This window comes from Arvicanthis niloticus, chromosome 12 (genome assembly GCF_011762505.2).
Source record: "Arvicanthis niloticus isolate mArvNil1 chromosome 12, mArvNil1.pat.X, whole genome shotgun sequence".
NCBI lineage: Eukaryota > Metazoa > Chordata > Mammalia > Rodentia > Muridae > Arvicanthis > Arvicanthis niloticus.
The window spans coordinates 74488896-74512260 of NC_047669.1; positions in this window are offsets into that span (position 1 = coordinate 74488896).

Below are 23365 nucleotides of genomic sequence, written 5' to 3' on the forward strand. Positions count from 1 at the left end.
ACCTGACCACTAAGAAATAATTTAAGATGTTTGGCTACAGAAAATATTTGTGGAAAATGATATATTTCCTCCTTTAGAAGACAGAAAGATGGCTCCATGGGTGAGAGCATTTGCTGGACAAATATGAGGTCAGATTTCCCAGAACTCACGTGATTGGCTGTGTCCATCAAGAGCTCTCAGGCACATGGATGTACACACCTGTAAGTCCAATGCTTGGGACTTACAAGCATTGTGAGGCAGTGAGGCAGAGGCAGGAGCATCACTGGGTATTGCTGGTCAGACAGCAGAGACAAATAAAATATTAAAATGCCTGGGAGATCCAGGTTCAGTGGAAGATCCTTCTCTCAAGGGACTTTCGATTTTACCACAGCTTCAGATTTATAAGACATGGCAACAGCAGCCTAATGTCCCAGCTTGCTCTCACGTCTGTCTCCTGTAAACCTAGGACAGCTCTGCATGTACACATATGATGAACGAATGTCATCATCAATGCTTGTCATTAACTGGGGTCCCTACTGCGTTCACACTTCCCTCCTGTCCGCTTCTCCTTAGGGGGCAAATATGGAGACAAAGTGTGGGACAGAAACTGAAGGAGACCATTCCACCTGGGTAACCATCCCATGTGCAGTCACCAAAGGCAGACGCTGATGTGGTTGCCAGCAAGTGCATGCTGACAAGAGCCCGATGTGGCTGTCTCCTTAGAGGTCTGCCAGAGTCTGATATATTCAGAGGTGGATGCTCACAGCTAACCACTGATCAAGGGGTTCCCAATGGAGGAGTTAGAGAGAAGACTGAAGGAGCTGAAAGGGTTTGAAGGGATTAGCAGCCCCATGGGGAGAGCAACAATACCAACAAACCAGAGCTCCCAGGGCCCAAACCACCAGCCTGAGAGCACATAGAGAGGGACCCATGGCTCCAGCTGTATATGTAGGAGAGGATGGCCTTGTTGGGCATAGGTGGGAGAGGAGGTCCTTGGTCCCATGAAGGCTGGAAGCCCCAGTGTGAAGGAATTTGAGGGTGGGGAGGTGGGAGTGGATGGGTGAGTAGGGGCACATTCTCATAGAAGCAGGAGGAGGGGGGATGGGATAGGGGGTTCCTGGTGGGGGTGTATAGGGTAAAGGGCTAACATCTGAAATGTAAATAAAATATCCAATAAAAATATTTTTTTTAAAAAAAGAGTTTGCACAGGCACCCTTATGCATCCTTCATGTTTCCTCGGGCTTGTGTACATCATGGCAGTTTCTTAGGCTTCCCTGGGATTTGAAGTCTCTAACAGTTTTAGGAAATATTGGTCAGGTGTTTTGTAGAACATCTCCCTGTTTTGGTTCATCTGATCCTCTTTGTTCAGAATTAGAGTAGGATGCCATGGTGGGAGATACAAGCAGAACTTGTATGAAAATGTATGACTATACATGTATTGAAGGCATGTTCTATGAACTTTGGGTGCTGAAAATCAATAGGTGCTCCGTGGAAGGCATGTTTATCGATGGGACATAATTCACAGTAAGTGGACAGTAATTGCCTGTTCCTTGGGCTCTTATGGAGAGAGACAGCAGTCAGCCTAACGCCACCAGGACAACACCATCCTTAATTTACTAAATAGGTAGCCATAATGTTAGCCGCATATATTAGTCAAAACAGGTTAATTGTCTACTGTGACTAACAACCTGGAACTTCTGGCCACTTTATAAAACTGAACTATTTCTTACCCTTGACACAGACAAACTCAGCCTCTGCTTGGGGATTCTCTTCCTCTGCTGGTGGTAAATGTTGTCTGGAATTTTCTCCTTTCCATCTATAACTGTCTAGAGCTTTCCAAGTCTCCTTTGGATTTCTTAACAGATGACAGGGACAGAAAGTGTGTAAATAGCTAGAGGAGATATTTCCAGGGTCCAGACCCCCAAGTAGCACCCACATCTCCTCAGCCAGCACTCACTCACCTGACCCCACCCAGTTGCAAGGAAGGCTTCAGGTCCTGCTGCAGGAGCTAGCTGACCTCTGACCTCTGTGCCCTCTGACCCTCAAGAAACCCATGTCACACCAAATTTGGAGACCAGAAAGGAGTCTAATGACTGGGAAGGCAGCTCCTCTTTGTATTTTGGCTTGGCCTCTTCCAATATTCTCTGAGACAGGGATTTTCATTCTAATGCCACTGGTTCTTTAAATTCTGGACTGTCTTTAAAGTAACCAAGAGAGAGGAGTTAGAGGCAATCATTACAACAGTAGAAAATTATTAAACCAGCCGACAGGAAGAAATAGCTTATTACCCACACTTAAACAACGAGAGATCAACAAGGGCCTTAGGAGAGAGAGCCACCCCTGGAAGCCCATCCTACATTAACACTGACATCTACCTGTCTAGGGCAGGATGCCGGGCTTTCTTTCCCATGTAGCACTGTTCTCTCTCATCTTTCTTCATGACCTGCCTCCATCTGAGCTATAGCATGTCTGGATGCTAATTGTCTGGGAGTCTAGACAGTGATGATATTATGACCAAGTTATGCACAGATAATCACCATGTCACTGTTCCAAAGCTGCCTACACACATTGCTTCACTGGACACATTTGGCATGTGCACCGACTCTCTTGATATTTACTTTCACCATTTAAATAGAGAATGCTTACTTAATCAAACCATCCAGTGAACCGAGTATTCTTTTTTTTTATATATATATATAGTTGAAATGAAATATGAGAGTCTTGAAGCTAAGTGAAAGAGAACTGTAATGTGCTTCACATTCTGGGGCAATGAACCTTGTGTTTTTATTTAATTGTTTCTTCTTTCACTGGGTACAGACCTGGAGAAATGCCCTCAAATGTTGTCTGTAAATCATTTCCACCCAGATAGGCTGCCTATCCTGTAGCCACTCTGATAAAGCAGGCCTGGGAATCTCTAGCAGTGCTTATATCGAATCAAATAGTTACAAGTTTTGTAATCTAGGGCAGCTATATGACCAGCTTGGACCAAAGGATGGGTTCCATTGAAAGGGACAGTGTTTGGATCTCTTAGGCTTGTTCAAAGCAACTTGTTCAATGTGAAATATATGTCCTTAAAACAACACCTTGGTGAAGTCAATGGGCAGAGATGTTAGTTTGTTACAAACCCACCAGAGGGAAAGAAACGGAATCGGTGGAGAGATGATGAAGCCATGGTTTGGCGTGGGAGGACGCTCAGAGTGAAGAGAAGAGCAAGGCTTACTTTTTTGGCATTGGAAAGGAAAATGATCAAAGGACTTGGAAGAAGCTTATTTGGCCAAAGGAAGGGAAGAGACTAGGAGTAACAGACACTCGGGCTTGGCAAGAGATGGCTACTGATACCACGTGAGGATGAGAAGAACCGAGGGGCTCACAGGACTTCATCCAGTTTCTACCATGACTTACTTTTGCAGTCACTGGATTACCTAAGAAGTCCTCTCCAAAAACCCGACTGGCACAAAAGAGGAGTGAAATTATGTTGTATCTCTATATCAGCCTGCTTTCTCTCTTCCATAATCCAAACCTAGCACACACAAATTAATTTAAAAGTCACCCATGCAACTTCCAGAATGGGGAGGCCAGCCAAAAGGTGAGAGCTCTGGACCACCAGGAGATTGGAAGTTTCCATGTACCCACTGCAGAGGGAGGTACAAAACAAGTTTGCTTTGATTCACGATGTCAACTGTTTCCAAATGTGGTGGGTTGAATTGGAGCCACCCTCAAAAGAAATGTCCCTCCAGGGCCTGTGAACCTGGCTTTATGTGGAGAGCAGAACCTTTCAGATGTAAGAAAGAACGCTAAGGCAAGTCCTTCCTAGACTTAGATGGGGCCTCTGAAGCCTGTGGTAGGTATAAGAAAGGGGCAGAGGCTCTGAGATCCATGGCCAGTGCAGAAAGAAAGCATTCCAGTGCTAAGGAATGGCAGGGATTGCCAGTAGCCACCAGGGCCTTGAAGATCAGTGGCAAATCTTATATTAGGGTCTTCAAAAGAAACTAAGTCCTGAGTTCAGATGTCTGGCTTCCAAAACAGAAACAAATTTTCATTGCTTTACCTTACTGAGTATGAGTAATTTACAAGCACTGTCTGAGGGACCCACGTAAACAACACCAAATCAAGGTCATCTTGAAGGACAGCAGAGCACCCTCAATACATCTCAGCTTTAGTAAAATGTGTAGAACAGTTATCACCTGAAACATGGTCAGTTCTTACAAATATTACTTATGTGTATGTTGTGTATGTAAGTGTGCATGCACAAATGTGCAGGTGTTCATGGAGACCAGAAGAGGGCATCAGATTCCCTGGGTGCTGGAAATCAAACTGAGTTAAAAAGCAGTAAGTGCCCTTCACTGCTGAGCCGGCTCTCCAGTCCTGAAACTTTGTAAGCATGGAATCCATGCATCAAAGGCGCTCACAGGGTTGAACAACCACCATCCATCTCCAAGTTCATCACCTTCCCAAACTCTCCCGTCAGCCCTTCTAGTGTCTATGTGAGTTTGACTGATCTCTGTACTTCACACCAGTGACATCATGTAACATCTGTTCTTTGGGCCTGGCTTTTCTCACCTAATAAAATATTTTCAAGGATCATTGTCTTAGTTAGAGTTTGTATTGCTGGGATAAAACACTAGGACCCAAAGCAAGTTGGAGAGGAAAGGGTTTATTTTTGGTTCTACTTCCACACCCCAGTTCATCAAGGAAGGAAATCTGGGCAGAAACTCAAAGCAGGAACCTGGAGGCAGGAGCTGATGCAGAGGCCATGGAGGAATGCTGCTTACTGGCTTGCCTGCTCCTGCCTTGCTCTGTCTGCTTTATTGTACCATCCAGGACCACCTCAACCAAATCAGAGGTCGCACCACCCACCATGGGCTAGCCCCTCCCACATCAATCATAGTTAAGAACAAGCCCTGCAGGCTTGCTACAGGGCAATCTTATGAAGACCCTGTTCTCAGGTTTGTATCAAGTTGAATAAACCCAGGGGGCACAATCCTGTATGCCATAGCATGCATGTTAGCTTCACACCTTTTGTGGAGGAGTCATACTCTACTCCAAGTATCAGCCATTTTTTGTTTGTCCGCTCATTGTAGACATCATGTTGCTGTTGTTTTGCTATTATAAATGGTATGTATGCAAGCATGGATCCCCAGATCCTGTTTCTGCCTTCTTGCATCTCTTGATGTCTTTTCTCTCTTCCTTCTAAATAGATGGGTCCTGAGTCAAGTTCACTCTTACCTTGTATATAACAGCCACCATTCTAGACTTGCCATCCTTAGATGCTATCCTTCTCAGGATAGTTCTTAGTGTAGGGGACTGAGGAGCTCCTGAGTAGATTTAATCAGGACTTACAGGCAGAATCCAGTGGCTTGTGAGACAGGACAGTAGGACGGGGCTAGAGGATCTTGTGGACAGACATCTCTTTACAATCAAGCACCTGTGTGAGGCATGGTAGTTTATACTCATTATTAACTTGTTAGGGTCTAGAATCACCTTTGTCACATCTGAGAAAGAATTTCTAGAGTCAATTAATTGAATGAAACAGAAAGACTCTTCCTAAAGATAGGTGGAACCATTCCATGGGCTTGAGTCCTACACTGAATAAAAAGGAGACCATGAGAAAAACATCAGGATTCATCCCTCTGTCTTTCCTGGCTGTGGGTGGCAGGCCACTCAGCTCCTCAAACTCTTGCTACCATGACTTCCTGACCAAAGAAGTGTGAAGTGCAACTTATTCTGGTTTGCTCTCCTATCATCTCCCCTAAAAATGGCGGCCAAACTAACTCGAGGCAATATATCCCCAGAAAATAAAAATAAATTGTTAATTATATCATTGTTGGAGACTAAAAACATCGATTCCATTACCCTGTTGACTGTTCTGCACGTCTCAGTGTTTTTATTCGGGGGTGGGGAGGAAACTGGTTTATTCTGGCCCAAAGAGCAATTCTACACAAACAGCCTAAGAATCTTCTGCTAGGAATAGCAGACACTCTCACCTCCGAGGGAAACATTCTAACTTCTATTTATTTATACTGCCTTCTCCCCTCAACAATTGTCGTTCTCTGTAATTTCAATGTCTGCAAAAATAGCAGTTATGTAAACATTAATGCATAAAAAACTATCATTTCCACATAGACTGCAAATCCTGGAAACCAAACAGTAAGGAACCAGAAAAATTTTGTCCTACCAAGGGAAGGAAAATTCATAATTTATATTTTGTAACCCCTAAAATGTACCCTTCAACACATTTCAAGTTAAGATTGTTAAACAGGCCTGAAGTATTATGAGAACTGAATTTGGAAACATGTTCCTCTGACTATTCAATGCATATTTTTCAATTTGTGGCTGAATTTCCCAGGGCTGGGCACACTGCCTTCCTTTCCTTTTCAATGCAGATATCCCCTTGACTATAACATAATCAAGATACAAATTCCAGAAAGAAAGACTAACTTGATTTAAAAAAAAAAAAAAAAAAAAAAGGTCCAATTGTCTCATTGGCTTTCACAAACTCACAGATGTGCATCTGTATTAGGGGGATTATTCTGAACAAAACTCTTCACATTCTAGGTAGAATTTTTTTCCCCTGGGAAAGTTCATGAAATCATAAGGCCATGTGCTTCTGGAGGATGATGAACCAAGAGAGGAGACTAGTAAATGAGGGCTACAGCAGCTAAGCTGTGGAGAAACAAACCCAACTGCCAGAGTGATGGGTGGTATTAGGGGATGGAGCCTTGGAGAGAGATTGGATCAGAGTTGGACCAGAGAGCATGAGAGCAAGGCCCTGGCCAGGGGAGTTAATACTCCTCTTAGGAAGCCAGCTAGCTTGCTTGCTCTCTTTCTTTCTAATATGTGAAAAAGAAGTCTCACACCGAGAGGGCTTTTCCCAGTAGCTGATCTGGCCAGCATGTTGATCCTCAGTGCTCAGCCTCAAACTCTTCTGTCAGTTGTCACAGCAACCTGAACATCCCATGAATGAAGCGGTGGTTGTGAGCCAACCAATATAGTGCTGGGAGCTGAATCTGGCTCCTCCAAGGGCAGCAAGTAAGTGCTCTTGGCTGCTGAGCCATCTCTCTAGCCCATGTGATGGGGTACTTTTTTTTCAGACAATACAGAAAGAAACTTTACTTTCACTATCTCCTTACATCTATCTATCTGTCTATCCATTCATCATCTATCAGTTGTGTGTGTATGTATGTGTGTGTGTGTGTGTGTGTGTGTGTGTGTGTGTGTGTATGCATTGCTGGAGGTCAGAGGACAACCTGCAGGAGATGGTTCCTTCCTTCCACCAAATGGGGCCTGAGGAACAGACTCAGCTTAGTCAGGCTTGGCTGTAAGAAGCTTTACCCGCTGAGCTATCTTCTCATCCTAACTTGTCATTATTTTAGATTCCTTTCATGCTTAAATTGGTTATACATACGCACACATAGAAAATAGCATCAGGGTGCACAGGCCATGACACCCAGAGGCAGCATCTCTCAAAACTCCCTCCTCTCCTCTTCTTCCTTCCTTCACAGGGAGTTACCATTAAGAGAGTCACCCCAGGAATGTCCTTCAGTCATTCAGCAGTTATGACAGCCCGCCAGAAGCAACAGAATTCAATTCATGTATACAATGGGACTCTCTTCTAGTGGCTACATTAAAGTAAAATGAGACAGGCCAAGTCTAATTTCATCTTCTCTGCAAGCTGAAACAGGCAAAATATTATTTCAATATGCAAGCCACACAGAAATAAGAACAGGATATCTGCCTTCCGTTCATGTTTTCTTCTCTTGCTCAAACTTACAAATCTAGTATGTGAGTGTTGTCCACAGCACGTGTCAATCTAGAACAACCACATTTCTGTGTGGACAGTGGCCCCTCAGTACAGGCACGGTCCTGCCTAGTTCCACTACGCTTGGGAACAGGAGACCAGTTTTTTAAAAGACTTTACAAAACGTGTTCACAGAGACAATACATACTTCCTCACCACGTTTTCCTGTTTTATACATTGTTACGATTCATCTATATCCACATGTATTGTAAAATGGAAAATGCAGAGAAATCTTAGCTCTTTGGCATCTTACTCAGCAATAAGTACACATTTCTTCCAGGAGATACCCATAGGTCTTCATAAGGCGTGACATACATGACACAGGCATGATGTGGATGGTATTTATGTCAGCTGTAGCCCCAGAGTGGAAAACGGTATTCCCAAATTTGCATTTTAAAACCTAGAATCCACAGATCTTAAAATCTGGCCAAATACATCATTTTGTTCAACGTGTATTTCTTGTTCAAAATGTTTCTCTGTCTCTGCTGGCCTTCCTCACCTCTGTCCACATGGGAAATCCACATAGAAAATGCTCTCAGCAACTGTTTTTGTTTTGGGCTTATTGTTTCATTTCTGTTGGGCCTGGAGCTGAGTTGTCCTGATTGGACAAACACCATGTTTTGCCTTTGAAAACAAAGGTAAGCAGGCTTATTCTTTGCCTGGAGCCAATGTGTGTCTTCACCCAGCTGTGTTTGGATATGTAGATATGGTACAGAAATTTGGGAAATTACCACGTGAAATTATTGTTTATCTTTTCTTCTCTAGGGGAACAAAGTTTTGAACAAGCTTTTCATTGATGAATAAAAATCTCACTGTCTACTTAACTATGAAAGACGCATTATAAAAGTATAGGGCTTGTTGCCATAGAGATAAAGAGGGTGGGGACTCAGGAATGTTTGCTGTCAGTTTCCCTGTAACTCTAGCATGGCAGAGGAGCCAGGCCTCAACTGTGTGGATTAAGAGGCAGAAAATTGTATGGCTATAAATATCTTATACCTCTCTCTTTCTCTCTCTCTCTCTCTCTCTCTCTCTCTCTCTCTCTCTCTCTCTCTCTGTGTGTGTGTGTGTGTGTGTGTGTGTGTTAACTTTCATTTTAGTCTTAATTAAAGAAAGATTTGTGCCCAGGCCTGATTGTGTAAATCCATAATCACAAGCTACAGCAGGAGGATAGCGAGGTCAAGGCCTGCCAGGACTACAGGTAAATTCTAGGTCAGGCTGGGCAACTTACCGAGACCTTACTACAAACAGAAAAATGCCTTTGCCCATTGTGTTCCAAGCCCTAGTTCTCCATATGGGAAGACAAGCTACGACAGTCAGAATAAATGTGCCTAAATGATTTCTAGGGTCAGACGCTCCTGTATGGCCTGAGCTCCAGGAGGCTGGGCTGTATCTTCTGAAGTAGCTGAAAGACGAGAGCCACTTCCATTGAGTTCCAGCTTCAGTGGCTACAATTAAAGTGGTGTTAGAACACAGCTACTTCCCTGGTCTGTTCACTCCGTGTGACTCCTCCCAGGCTACAGTAGTCAGACGGTGTGTGAACACTCAGTGAAGGTGCTGGGCTCACAGAGCCTAAAATCTTCCCGACCTGAAGAAATCTGAAAGCAAACGGTGACTTGCAGAAAGAGTAGTGATACTTTTTAACTCTTGATCTCTCCCAGGCAAGGTCTTTTCTACTTAGTGACACTTTTTAACTCTTGATCACCATACTACACATTCTCTTCTACTTGGTGACACTTTTTAACTCTTGATCACCCTACCACACATTCTTTTCTACACACTTTTTAACACTCAACCTCTCCACAGCAGGGTCTTCTCTACTTCACAAATAAGGCTTCAAGCTTTCTCGCACTACTAAAAATGTACTTAACACAATTAAAGAGCAATCCTACTTCAGTTATTAAAATTTTTGTTTTTATTTTATGATTTGGTTTATAGGACCCTAAACTCTGGGTACCACTGGTTTATGACTTTTGATCCATCGCTTCAATGTCTGGAAAAATCGAATATGATGTGTTAGACAGCAAATCTCACCATGGAATTATTTGGAAAAAGCAAAATTTTATAACCAAATCTTGCAAAGCTTAAACCACAGGTTAAGTAAGCATTGTGATGGCACAGAGCAGGCCCTTAAAAAAAAAAATCTGACTCACTTAGATATCAGAATGGGAAACCTTCACAAAATAATGTGTGTAGAAGGAGATCTTTGTAAATGATGATTACGACATCCTAGGAAATTAAATATATAAACTTGATTTAAAAATTCACTTGCATTTATTTTCTGTGACCCCTTCTGTCAAATCAAGACTCCATTCTGCAACTGTGCTCTTTCCAGTCACTCTGCCCGTTTCCATAAATATCTTCACGTTCAGGAGGATGCTGTCTTCTGCCACCTTTGCCTTCCTCCGTCTCTCACCTTCTTCTGCTTTTGTCCTTTATGTCTACGTCCCGGGAGCGCTGTTAAGTGTCCGTTCTATTTTCTGCAGTCAACAGTGTTTAATGAAGCTTTTGATCCAGTTTGATGTCTGGCTGCTTTTTTGGTCCTTCCCATCTGCAGCCATCGATTGATGTCACTGTCCTGTCTTCACAGTCCTTTCCTGCTGTCTTCAGAGTGTATATATTTTTGTATCCTAGTTGCTAAATTATTTTCCTCTGCACATCTTTGCCAAACACTGTTCTGAAGGTTCCTCTGAATGACGTGCTCCAGAATAGCATCTCATCCTGATCGCCAGTGAGTTGGGTAGCTTTGTTCATCTTGTTTATTCCTGACTGAGCCCCTTCTTGGTGCTCACAGAGGTAGCCAGGCCTCTCTGAGCCATAGACTGAGGGTAGGTTGACCTCAGGCTCTCCACCCAGTGCCTCTTCTCTGTGGAAGACAGATCTCAGGCCACCTTTGAGAGGTTTTTGTAATCATAGGCAGGCATGAAAACAGACCACCCAGGCTGGAAGGTTAGCCAGATCTCAGTGTGTCCCTTGAATCTTTTCTGCCCTACCCTCATGGGTGGAGTGATAGTACTTCATTATAGTCCAATAAATTCATGTGCATCTCCTTGGTCAAGGAGGACAAGACGCTCTGGACCAGCACTGGAAATCCAGGTTTCCATGAGCAGAGAGTCTTGGGACACATGAATGTTCTCAAGGTGAGGATTTTCTGAACGAGCCCTAGGGGGCTGCTATAATAACAAAAAGAACATTCTAGGACATTATAGGGCTTTCATTAAAGTCCTGACCCTCAGAACCTTAATATATAACTTTTTGGGGAAAAAATTTTATCCATGGAACTAGTTAATGTGTCCTGGCATTGAGTTGTCCTGACTGTGATTATATAAGATATGTTCTTACAAAAGGACATATCACAGAGTCAGGCACACAGAGAGACTGTGTAAACCAAAGATGGCCAATACAACCAGCAGAACTTGGGAGAAAGTTGTAGAACAGACTCCTTCCCCACCACTGCCCTCAGCAAGAATATACCTATGGATATTAACTTGGGATCCTGAAACCATGTGTTTCTATGCTGGGCCATGGGGATCAGGTTGGTCACCCTACCCATCATTCCCTGTGTGTCTTTCCAAACTTACAAGGTTTGTGGTGGGGTGATCTAGCCTGACCACATCCACACTGGCTCACAGACTACCTTCCTGGAGCTTTCCTCCACCTGTATCCCAACACTTCATACACAGCTCATTCAGAAAAATCCTTGCCTGAGAACATTCATGTGTCCACAGACTCACCACTAACAGAGAGCTGGGTTCCCAATGCTGGTTAAGAATTACTTGTTCTCCTTGACCAAGGAGAATCAGCCCCAAAGGGACATGAATTTATAAGTTTCCGAAGAGGAAGTTTGTACACTCTCAGGGAAGTTTTGCAAGAAAAATCAAAATTTGAGACTTGTTGGGTCCCTTGGGAAAATGAACTTTGTCTAAAGTTGCTTGGAAATTGCCTTTGGCAGTTGCATTGTCTTCATGTGAGAAGCAACTCCGAGCTCCCTCTCTGTAGCCATCAGCATTGGAACAAGTCTACTCTGAGAGATGGCTCTATGGTAACATGGACAACCTCTGCTAAAACCCAGTCTGTCTGTCCATCTCTCCAAGTTCTCCACCATAACGGAAAGTCTTCCGAGGAAGACAGTAGCCTCATAAGCATTTTTAAAGTAGTTACTTTCATTATTTTTATTTACGTGTGTGTGTATGTGTGTGTGTGAACGCATGTACACGTGTCTGTGTGAACAAATCCCATGTGCTTTGCAGTGCTCAAGGAGGCCAGAAGATGGCGTCTGATCTCTGGAAATGGAGTTACGGGTGCCTGTGCATCTGACATAGGTGCTGAGAACCAAACTTGGGTCCTCAGTAAGAGCAGCAACTGCTCTTAACCATGGAACTGTCTTTCTAGCTCTGAGTATTGTTAGAAACATACTGTAGGATGACATAGTTTATGTCATCTATAACATTTTGACATAAAAATAGACTATTTTTGCTCTTATGAGCAGTTCTGCAAAGACTTTCACTTTGGTCAGTTATAATTATTTATTTCTTCAGACCAAGTCCTTAAAAGTGAGATTTTTTTTAGGTCTCATTATATATTTCAAATCTTTAAAAATTCAAATATCCTATTTTCTCTAGCCTTTGAGAACAGTTTAAAAAATGTGCGGATAAGATCAGGGTCTAAACCTACACATAAGGTTTTATATTATTTCCTAATTTTTCATGAGCAAAAGGTGATTGCATTGAAATACCTTTTTCATGAAAGAAATGTTCATTTTTACCTAAAGAGGGTCATGGTGAAGATGGTGCTTCTCAAATTAGGCCTTTCTTTCTTTCTTTCTTTCTTTCTTTCTTTCTTTCTTTCTTTCTTTCCTTCTTATGCCCATGAACAGAAAAATAAAACATTTTTTTTGATGATGTCAAGCCGTGCTAAGCTGAAAGAGTTCAAAGTGCCAAGGGTATTTAGCTGTCTCCCTGCTCTGGCATTCCCAAGCCATGCAATACAAGGAATAGTCTGAGAGCCGGCCTTGCACTTAATCCCACAGGAGCGGCCTTGGCAAGCCCCTCAGCATCGTTCTTGTAATCCTAAGGAGCTCATGGATTCCAGGAAACCTCTGTGCCTTTTGCAACCCAGGCTCTCCTCCCATGAATCTTCTTTATTCAGAGTTTGCAGAATTTGCTAATTTTCATAAAGCATCACACAAATCCTCTCTACCCCTCAATCATAAAAGTGCCACTCGGATTTACAGTCCCCCAAAGTCAACAGAGCCCTCCCCTCGCAGGCCCAGGGGAGAAGGATCTGGAACCACTTTATGGAGTGTACCTCGTTATAACGGGATAACAGCATGCCACGTTGGTTACCACAGCTCATCTGGGTTGAGGCTGCCTGGTCAGCGCTTGGCTATCTTTGAAACAGAATCACATTCTTCAGGAGGTGGCAATTGTAACACAATCAACAGCAGCTGTCCCCAGAGCTTGGAAATAATACCTCACGGTTCGAACAGCATTTGGTGTCAAGTGTTAGGTCCCGTTGTGATTAAGGCCAACATGGGACTTCTAGGCAAATAAATACATGAACAACAACAATGTCCTCTAAGGACTGGAGGGATGGCTCAGAGGTTGACAGCAACTATTGCTCTTTCAGAGGACTTGAGTCTACCTCTGAGTAACCACACTGGACAGCTTATAACTGCTCATAGCGCCAGGGGGATCTGATGCCCTCTTCTGACTGCAAGGACACCTGCACACACACGCAGCACACACAGACACATAAATAAAGAGTAAATATAATGGACTGGAGAGACGACTCAATGGTTAAAATCACTAGCTGTTCTTCTAGAGAACTTGGCTTCAATTCCCAGCATCCACCTGGTGGCTCACAACCATCTAGAACTCCAGTTTCACTTCAGGGGACCTGACCCCCCCCCCATCTTCTGGTCTCCCCAGACAATGTACACATATGTCCTATATACATACATTCACCCAAGATCCTGAGATGAAATGTACACTGCTCCCACCAGTCTCTTTTGCAGTCTTAACTTGTACTTATTACCCAGAAACCCCACACACATGGAATATTCCATTCCTTCCAGTCTTTCTAATGAGCACTCCATCTCAGGATAGTCCTAAAAGCTTTCTAAAGACCCTTTTAAAGTAAAAGGCAAGAGCCCGTCTTGTTTATAAGACACCAGGATTCCAAGCTTCCAGAAAGCCCCATGTAAGTAACCCAGAAATAGGTAGTGCATTTAATAGAAATCTGAGCTCATCAATTTTACATGATCCTAACACACAGAGTGTGGGATGCTGAGGAGAACTTGATGTTGACAGGAGATTCATTTACAAACACAAGTAGCCGGAGAGATGATTAAATCAGTGGATAGTTTGTCAATATCTACTGCTCACTGTCTAGATGAGCAGCTGTGGCTTCAGTGACAGTAATAACTAATAATTAGGATTCGGTGCTATTCTTGTTGCACATATATAACAGCTTTCGTTACGGACCTAAAAAGACGTGTATTTAGTTATCTGTATACTCCCAACCCTGACAGCCCGCCCTTAATGAACCTTTGGGGAAGCCAGGAAATCCACATTGTCCTGTGGTCCTTGGTGTGCTGAGATGGCTTCTGCCTTCTTGGATTAAGGGGACATCTCGTGTTGTGTGCACTTAGGTGACAGGGATAAGAGGGAGCAGCTTCAGATTTAATATAACTGCTGAACGATGTCTGCCTTGTTCCTTAATGAAGATTGGCACTGAGACCCGGAGACAGTGCAGGAGGTCAAGGGTTCGTTTGCCTTGCTAGCATGAGGACCCGAGTTCAATCACTAGGACCTATGCTTTAAAAGTTGCATGTGGTGGTGTGTGCTTTTAATGTCAGGTCTGGGGAGGCAGTGACAGTAGGGTCTCTGGGGCTCAATGACCAGTTAGGGTTGAAAGCTTGTGAGAGGTCCTGTCTCACAAAACGAGGTGGATGGCACCTGAGAAGTGACAGCCAGAGTTGTCCTCTGCACAACCTTCTTGTTGTAGACAAGAGAAGAGATGAATTGAAGGGGAAGTGTCTGAGGGAGCATCCCTAACATCACAGGGTACCACACAGCATGCTACCTTCTCAGAGGGCTGAGTTTCAAGCTCATGGTCCTTGTGCTGCTCACTAATCTCATAAACCTTCAATATGACAGGTGATACCTGAAAGCAGAAATTGGATTTTTTTTTCTTTTTTTGGCTGTGACCAGTCCCCAGCTTCTCCAGTTCTGAGGCATTACAGTGCTTGGCTCTCTCCTTAGGATTCCAGAGATGTTACTCTGCGGTCTTAGCTACGTAAAGAGATAGGACTTGATTATTTAACATGTCACTCTCAACATTAAAACAGTGATCAGGCCCTTGCCAGAACAGAATGTGTTACTTTATAGCAAGTACTGTCATAAATGGCTACAGTCCAGATTCCATAAAATACCAAAATAAAGTCTCATCTTTAGAAAAGAAAAAAAAAAGAGCTATTCAAAAGGTTTGAAAACCTTGTGAGAAAGATCAACAGCCACTTCCAAATTTACACCACGTGAAAAAGTTTCTAAAGATGTGTGCAGGATCGAGTGCAGCCCAAGCTGATCTCAGACTCGCTGCTGTGTACCCAAGGCTGGTCACAAACTCCTGATCCCTGTCTGTGTCCCTATGTCTGTGGATATGTGTGTGTGTGTCTGTATCTGTGTCTCTGTGTCTATCTCTGTGTGTGTCTATGTCTGTCTGTGTCTGTGTTTGTGTCTGTGTCTCTCTCTCTCTCTCTCTGTGTGTGTGTGTGTGTCTGTATCTGTGTCTCTGTGTCTATCTCTGTGTGTGTCTGTGTCTGTCTTTGTCTGTGTCTGTCTGTGTCTGTGTGTGTGTCTGTATCTGTGTCTCTGTGTCTATCTCTGTGTGTGTCTGTGTCTGTCTGTGTCTGTGTCTGTCTGTGTCTGTGTCTGTGTCTGTGTCTGTGTCTGTGTTTGTCTGTGTCTGCCTTTACCTACGGGTGGGCTCCTGGGATTACAGGTGTTTACCACCACTCTGCTGCCGAGGTTTGAACCAGGGTCCTGTACACGCTAGGCAAGCACTCTACCTACTGAACTACATGCCTACCTATGTCCCTATATGTCATATTTTGTTATGACATATACCTCACACACCAACAACATGATGTGGCAATGGTTTTCCCATACAATCATACTAAAAGCAAGTGTGTTTTAGAAACGTTTTATGGGAATTTGGGAAAGTGAAAACAAGTCCTTACAATCCCCTGGTGTCTAATGAGCAATGTGAACACTGTCACAAGAGCCAGCTGCTTGATCATGTGAGTCAACTGTACCCTCCTCTAAAGTGACTAGTACTTTTGTTATTTTTAGCAGGAGACATGCAAAGCTGTATGGTTGGCTCATATATTGAAGACTTGATTCTCAACTGCTGGTGCTATTTTAGGAGGTTCTGGAAACTTTAGATGTGGGGGAGGGGTAGCTGGAGGAAGTTTGTTACAGAAAACATGTTGTTGTCTGTCTGTCTGACTGTCTGTATTTCTGTCTTCATCTGCTTGTATCTCTGTCTGAGTCTGTGTCTCTATCTCTGTCTGTGTCTCTGTCTGTGTCCCTATGTCTGTGTATATGTGTGTGTGAGTCTGTGTATCTGTGTCTCTGTGTCTATCTCTGTGTGTGTCTGTATGTGTGTCTGTGTTTGTCTGTGTCTGTCTGTCTTAACCTGTCTCTCCTCTCCTCTACTGGCTATGACATGGCTATGTCTCTGTCACTAGCTCCCACCTCCACGAGGCCCCACTCCTGCACAGACCCAGAGCCCACCAGGCCAAGGACCATAGTCTGAAATCTCTGAAAGCATGAGCAAAACCATGTCTTCTACTTTAAGTTATTTTTGTCATAGCGATGAAATTTTAAATAAAACACACAAGCAAGCCCTGATTGTCTCTTTGCTGCTGCTGCTCCTTGTTTTTTTGGCAGATTTTTGTTTCTTTTGTGTCAAGATGAAGCTTTCTCAAGTTGATATGTGCTTTACGTTCACATGAGGTCTTTGCAGAAGCTGGAATACACAGAGGACACTCTAAACAGAAGGCGCACGATGAGCCCTACTTAGAATCAGGACACTATGGTGTCACCAGTCACGGGGAGTGAAGGGCAGGCCTGCATGGCATCTCTCCAGGTCATCAGGGGGAAGGGGCAGGGTAGACCAGGTATGACATCTCTCCAGTTCAGCAGGAGCTTTGTGTAAATCTAGTCTGACACCTGGAGTTTTGAGAGTCAAGGGGAAGGAGAGTCAACAGCCGAACACTCACACAGGTTTCTGGGGTCTGTAGGGCTCTGTGGGTCAGTTGAGCAACATAGATCTAACTGTTCCTTTACTCCCTGCTGTGGAAGCATATTCACAGCTCTGGGTGGGTCAGGGCTACCAAGGAACCTAGGAAATGAGGCCCCTCCTCCCCAGAGTTCTCTTAACCATGGGTTGTATAACCCATCCATTCATTCATTAGCCATCCAGGCAACACTGACTTGAGCACCTGTGTAGTGCAGCCTCTGTCTTTGTGCTGCCCTCGAGGACAGGGAAAAAGATGTATTGTACCCGCGACACAGGTGTGGGAAAGGACAATGGGCAGCTGGCAGGACTCCACACCTGAAGCCAGCTTCCCAGGTGCTTGCCCAGCTTGTCTTTGCCTTGTTTTGGTTTGAAACAGTGCTTCTCAGTAGAGGCCAAGTCAAGCCCCCAGGAATACCACACACAGGATAGCCCTACAGCAAAGAATAATCTGGACTGAAGAGTTTATGGACTTCACTGTTTAGAAAGCCTGCGTCAGAACCATAATAGCAAGCATACCTGTAATCTCAGCACTTGGGAGGCTGAGGCAGGAGGATTGCTCTGAGTGTCAGGCCAATATGGCCTAAATAGCAAGATTCTTGCTTAGAAATACAAACATAAGAGAAGAGAAAGAAGAAAAGAAGGAAGGGAAAGAGGGAGGGATGGAGAGAGGGAAGGAGAAAGGGAGAAAGGGAGAAAGGGAGAAAGGGAGGGAGGGAGGGAGGGAGGGAGGGAGGGAGGGAGGGAGGGAGGGAGAAAGAAGAACAACAAGAAAGGCAGCTCAATTCTGAAAGTCTTGGACACCCCAGCAGATGATGCAGAACAGATTTTATGGTAAAAAGACAGTTGCTCTCTTCTGAGCTGAAGTTGACACTAGTGTTAGGTCCTCTCAGGTATGAGTCTCGACCTACAGTCTCCTTCTGTAGTAGTTTCAAAATATGCTCTGAATTGTGGCTACCAGTTGTCCCTCAACAGCAGAAGGACCATGCCGTGGGTGGCGGCCTGTTGGTCTACAATGACAGACTGCACAGAATAGAAGATTTTGCATCTTGATGTCCGTCTCTTGGATCCATGTGTGGTTTTATCAACATTTAAACATCACTCTTCCTTCCTCAAAGCTTGTGTGGCGGGCCAGGTGAGGATTCTGGCCATCTTACCCACTCGTGTTCTAGCTACACGGGGAGGTAAGCTGGAGCATGGCCTGGCATCATGGTTTCTAAACTGGATACAAGGCAGGACACTTGAAGTTAAAGGCAGAGTGGTTTACTTCCAAGGACTTCCTGGACAACACAATATGGATTTTGATGTAGACATTGATGTCAAAATCTTGCTCCCATCACTTAATCAGGACTGTACATGTTTCCAAAGATGGGCTTGAAACACTACTTACATGTAACTTTGGAAGGAAGTCATAGTTAAGGCTTTGTGTTTAAAATCTCTGTCATTCAATATCCCCCTGAGGATTTGTAGATTGCCTATTAAACACTAGAACCTGGGTACTGGAGAGATGGCTCGGCAGTTAGAGCTCTTGTTCCCCTACCAGAGGATCCAGGTCAATTCCCAGCACTCAAATGGCAGCAACTCCATCTGCAACTCCAATTGAATCTCTGCCCTCTGTGAGCCCCTGGCATACATAACACACACACACACACACACACACACACACACACACACACACACACACAGAGAGAGAGAGACAGAGAGAGAGAGAGAGAGAGAGAGAGAGAGAGAGAGAGAGATCAAACACCCATACATATAAAAATCAATCAATTAAAAAACAAAAACCTTGTTCCAGAGAAATGCCTTACCAATAGTCACTAGACTAAAGAAAAAGGCAAACAAAAATATCTAAACTTCTTTCAGGCATTCGGTCCAGCTTTCTCAAGCAACAAAATGGAAAGTTCAAATGCCCAAGACACTGTGACCTCATCTTAGCCCTTTTAGGAGCATGGTGGTCTCTGCTTTCTCAGAAATCCAGTTGAGCCTGACGAGCACACTCTGTAAGACAAAGCTCCACTGTGTTTGGATGCTAGCCTTGTTTTTGGCTCTGGTATGTGTGGGATTTCTTCTGAGAGTCAGGAGGGTCTGGATCAGGCACATACATATGTTCACGGGTATAATACACACATGTTCACGGGTATAATATACACATGTTCACAGGCATATACACATATTCCTGTTTTGAAGCAGAATGTCATTGCTTTACAAGATGGACCATGATAGACAGAGCCCAACAAAACCTTTCAAATAAGCATCTGAGACAAGGCAACCGAGACAAAGACCATCTCAGAGGCTAATTGAATTACACTAAGGGAGCACATAATGCCGGGACCACCAGGCTCTTGACCACAGTGAGGTGAGGTTCAAAAGGTCAAAGAACTAGAGCCTGGATGGATCCTGAGGAGGCCTGGAGGAGAGGTGAAACCCTGGGTCCCTTCCAGAGAGGAACAGACAGACACCAAGGTAGATGACAGAGGCTGCTGGCATCCACCAGATACTACCAAACCCACAGGGAAGCTGTGACTTGTCCAGGCCTTTAAAACTAAAGGGTGACTGAAACCTTGGAAGGATGATGCATTTGCGAGATTTCAGAAAGAGTGGTGACACTCTTTAATCCTAGAAGCAGCAAGTGCCTGCAAACATCAACTTAGTACTGACCGGCATCCAGTGAACACTGCTGCCTCCTGACACCATTCCATATAATGCGGCTCTAGGAGTGACCAGGCACAGCGCCCCTACCCTGTCACAGGAGTTCATATCCCTAAGACGCTGAATAAATCATTATAGCACGATGGGAGCCACAAAGTAGAGGGGGCAGAGAAAGAACGTGTAGCACAAACAAGGACAAACGCCATAAAGGAGTCTAGGAGTGCAAGATCTGGAGGCAGTGGGTGCTCAGGTTGAGCAGAGATGTCCTTGCAAGTCCCCACATGAACCTCATAACAATGTATGGGTGACTGCTATGCCCAATGCCATGTAAAGTATAGATCATCCGATGTTAGGTGTTACAACTGGGAGAATTTTCTTCTCTTGATCTAAAAACGACTCACATGTTTTAAAACTTCTGGAATCGGCAGTATGTGTGAGGTACAATAATTTCCCAGATTGTTGATTTATTGCCCCAGAATGTAGACTTCTATCAAGGGTGCAGTTAGGGCTCTAAAACATATAGAAGAAAACTTCAAAATGATCCTACACTGGTACATCGCCTAGATACACACAGGCCAGAGGTGAAGTGCAGCCAGCCCTCTCAGAAAGGGAAAGGACTCATTTTGCATATGGCATCTCTGAGAATCAGGCTGGTTTTGAACGAGAGGAGTTGACAGGACCAACAGAGGCTTTTCTTAGTCCTTTACCGCTGACTCCTAAGGGTAAATCCAGGGGACAGGTGGAGGGAACATGTTAACCAAAACCAACACTGACAACTAGTTATTTTTTAATTGGAGGAATACATTACAATGGCCAGAATTACTGGGATAGCTAATGTTTATGAAATCTGACTTATGTATCTATCACAAGAGAGAGGTGATTGTCTTCTGCAGAATTCCCTGTCACAAGGATTATGATCATTATTGATCAACAGAGAAGAATACACAACTTTTGAATTGTTAATGCTTTCATTCTGTAGGAAATCATTTTGTTGAGTTGTGAAACAAAGGATTTTGGAACGTTTTGCTGTAGGCTGGTCTAGGTTCACAGTGTAAAAAACTTTGGAGAAGCTTTTGGTGTAGCAGGATATGGTGAAGGACCTGAATTCATGGAGAGAACCCCCAGTCCTGATTCTTCCCTCACACCAGTGGACTTTGCATCATTGCCAAGCATGGAAACATCTTAAGCTGGTTCAGTAATTCTTTGCTGCTGAAATGCTCATGGTGATGTCCCAGATTCCCTGGACTCCCGCACACCTCTTGGGTACACGTGAGCCAAATGGCTCACCCATTTTGGCTTTACCCAACCTTTGTAAATTTTCTCCTCGAAGAAAATGATGCTATGACAGTGGGATTGAAGAGATCAGAGAGCAGAAGCTGACATTTTTAGGTTCCTGTGTCCCAGGTACACATGATCAGGTAGTAGTCATAGAGACCATCATTAAAAATAGAAAGATGTACCAAGAAATGGGAGTGTCCTAGGAGCTGGGGAGACCTTAAAAGTGCTGAGACAAGAGGCTCTAGTATCTCTGAAGGTCATTTATGTAACAGCCACCTTCTCTGACTTTTCGATATTGGCTTTCCCTAGCACGTTGTTTGTTCCTTACAGCACAAGTGGAGAAAGGGTCCTGGTCTGGGTCTGTTTCCTGAATTGGATTCTTTCACAGGTTCACTGAGATACTGATTTCTCTGTAGCCCCCACTCTTCTCCAGCTAAGAAAGTAAACCACCACCACCAACAATGAAAACCACTACCGAAATATTCATAAAAATTGATTGATGTGTCATTAAAAACTACCTACAACTTTTCCCAAAACACTACCTTTGCTTTAAATAAGGGGTATGTGTGTGTGTGTGTGGGGGTGTATTGTGAGTGTGTGTGGATGTGTATGAGTGTGTGCAGAGTGTATGTATAGGGGCATGCACATGTGTAGGGTGCGTGTGTGTATGTGTGTTTGTGTGTGTGGTAGGTAGTATGTGTGGGTGTGTGGTGTGTATGTGGAGGTGTATATGTGTGTGCATGTTCATGTGGTTTGTTGTTGATGATCAGAGAACCTATTCTCTGCTCAGAGAACAAACAAACAAAAGCATACGAAATTCTAACAGCATTAGGAAAAAAATATGTTTGTAGGGTGAACTCCAAGAAAACTTCTGGAAATTAAGGCTGTCATATGGAGTCCTCTTATACCAACCAATATTGCAGGAACTCTTACTCAGCAACACCAACAGGGCAAAGACCAGGCGCCTTCTGGAAGGTTCTGTTCCCACAACCCTGATCTAGCCTTAAGGTACTTATTAGTGAAAAGGCGATTAGAGCTGGATGCACCGGAAGCTAGAATGCTTGGCTGCTCCATTCTCCCCAAGTCCATTCTCTCAGCTCTAAGTCACCCCAGCCTACATCAGCGCCTAGACAACGAAGAAGGTTCTAGACCTAAAGCAGACATTAGAGAGCTTTTAAGAAGAAAAAGCCACTGGCAATCTCAATGTTATATTTTAGAGCCAGGGCAGTAATGAGGGACTTTGGAGAGGAAAAGTAGAAATGGACTGTGAAAATAGCTACTTTTGTTTAACCCAAAGTGAGTCACTGTCTGCAGATCTCTCTGGAAAGAGAATGTGGGCGGCCAGGCCGTGATCTGCTGAGATGTCGGAGCAGGCAACACGTCTGCTAATGAGACCTCAGAAGTGTCTGATCATCTCTTCTAATTGCTCTAAATAATTGGAGAGTTGCATGGCCTGGCCTCTCGTTCCCGACGACGGTCAACTCAAATATGCAAATACAGAAGTATTTGAATGCTGCCCTAATTGGAGCCCGAACTACCCATTATTTGCTGAAGAACAAAACAACATGACGAGAGAAACTGACGGTCAAGTCCTTCATTTTAAGCCCCACTGAACTCCCCAAATTACCACAGGCAGTCTTGACAGGGACCACCGTACAAGAGAGTTGATGACCCCTAATTAAGACACAAGGAACATCTGGTTTTGTTAATATTTGAAATTGAAATTGGTTTGACCTAAGCAATACCCCCACGATACCACTGAACGAAGCTCACGGCCCAAACATCCTTTCTCGCCCAATGAGTACATCCCCCTCTGGTCTCCTCCAACGCCGCTCTGAGACAAGGGTGTTAGAGAATGGAAAGGCTAACATGATACCAGATGGCAGGTTTTCAGCGGATACTGCATCTGATGAAAGACACTGAAGAGGTCTAACTAAGGAGCTGGGGCTGCCTTGTACAGTCTTGGGGGTCTCTCCTCGGCAGGGCAGCCCCCTCAATCTACCTCTGCTGGTCCTCTCAACACACTGTTTGTACACGTGTTACATCTTTCTCTTCCATGCATCCTTAGTTCCCTCCTCCACCATAGAACTCTTCACTGCTTTTCCCTCACAGTGACACATTTTTGGTCTTTGTTGTCTCTGTCAACCTGTCCCTGCAGCTTCTGGGGTGACAGCCAGGCCCTCACCAACGCTCTGCCTTATTTTGACATTGGGTTCACCCCTCTTCTTCCATTGCCCTGTCTCCTCAGCCTCCTCAGACCAACATAGAGCTTGGCACCAACACTTGTAATTCTTTCTTATGTTCTCCACTCTTTTCTTTGCCCCCATAAATATCTTGAAAGAGTGTTCACACTCCCATGTC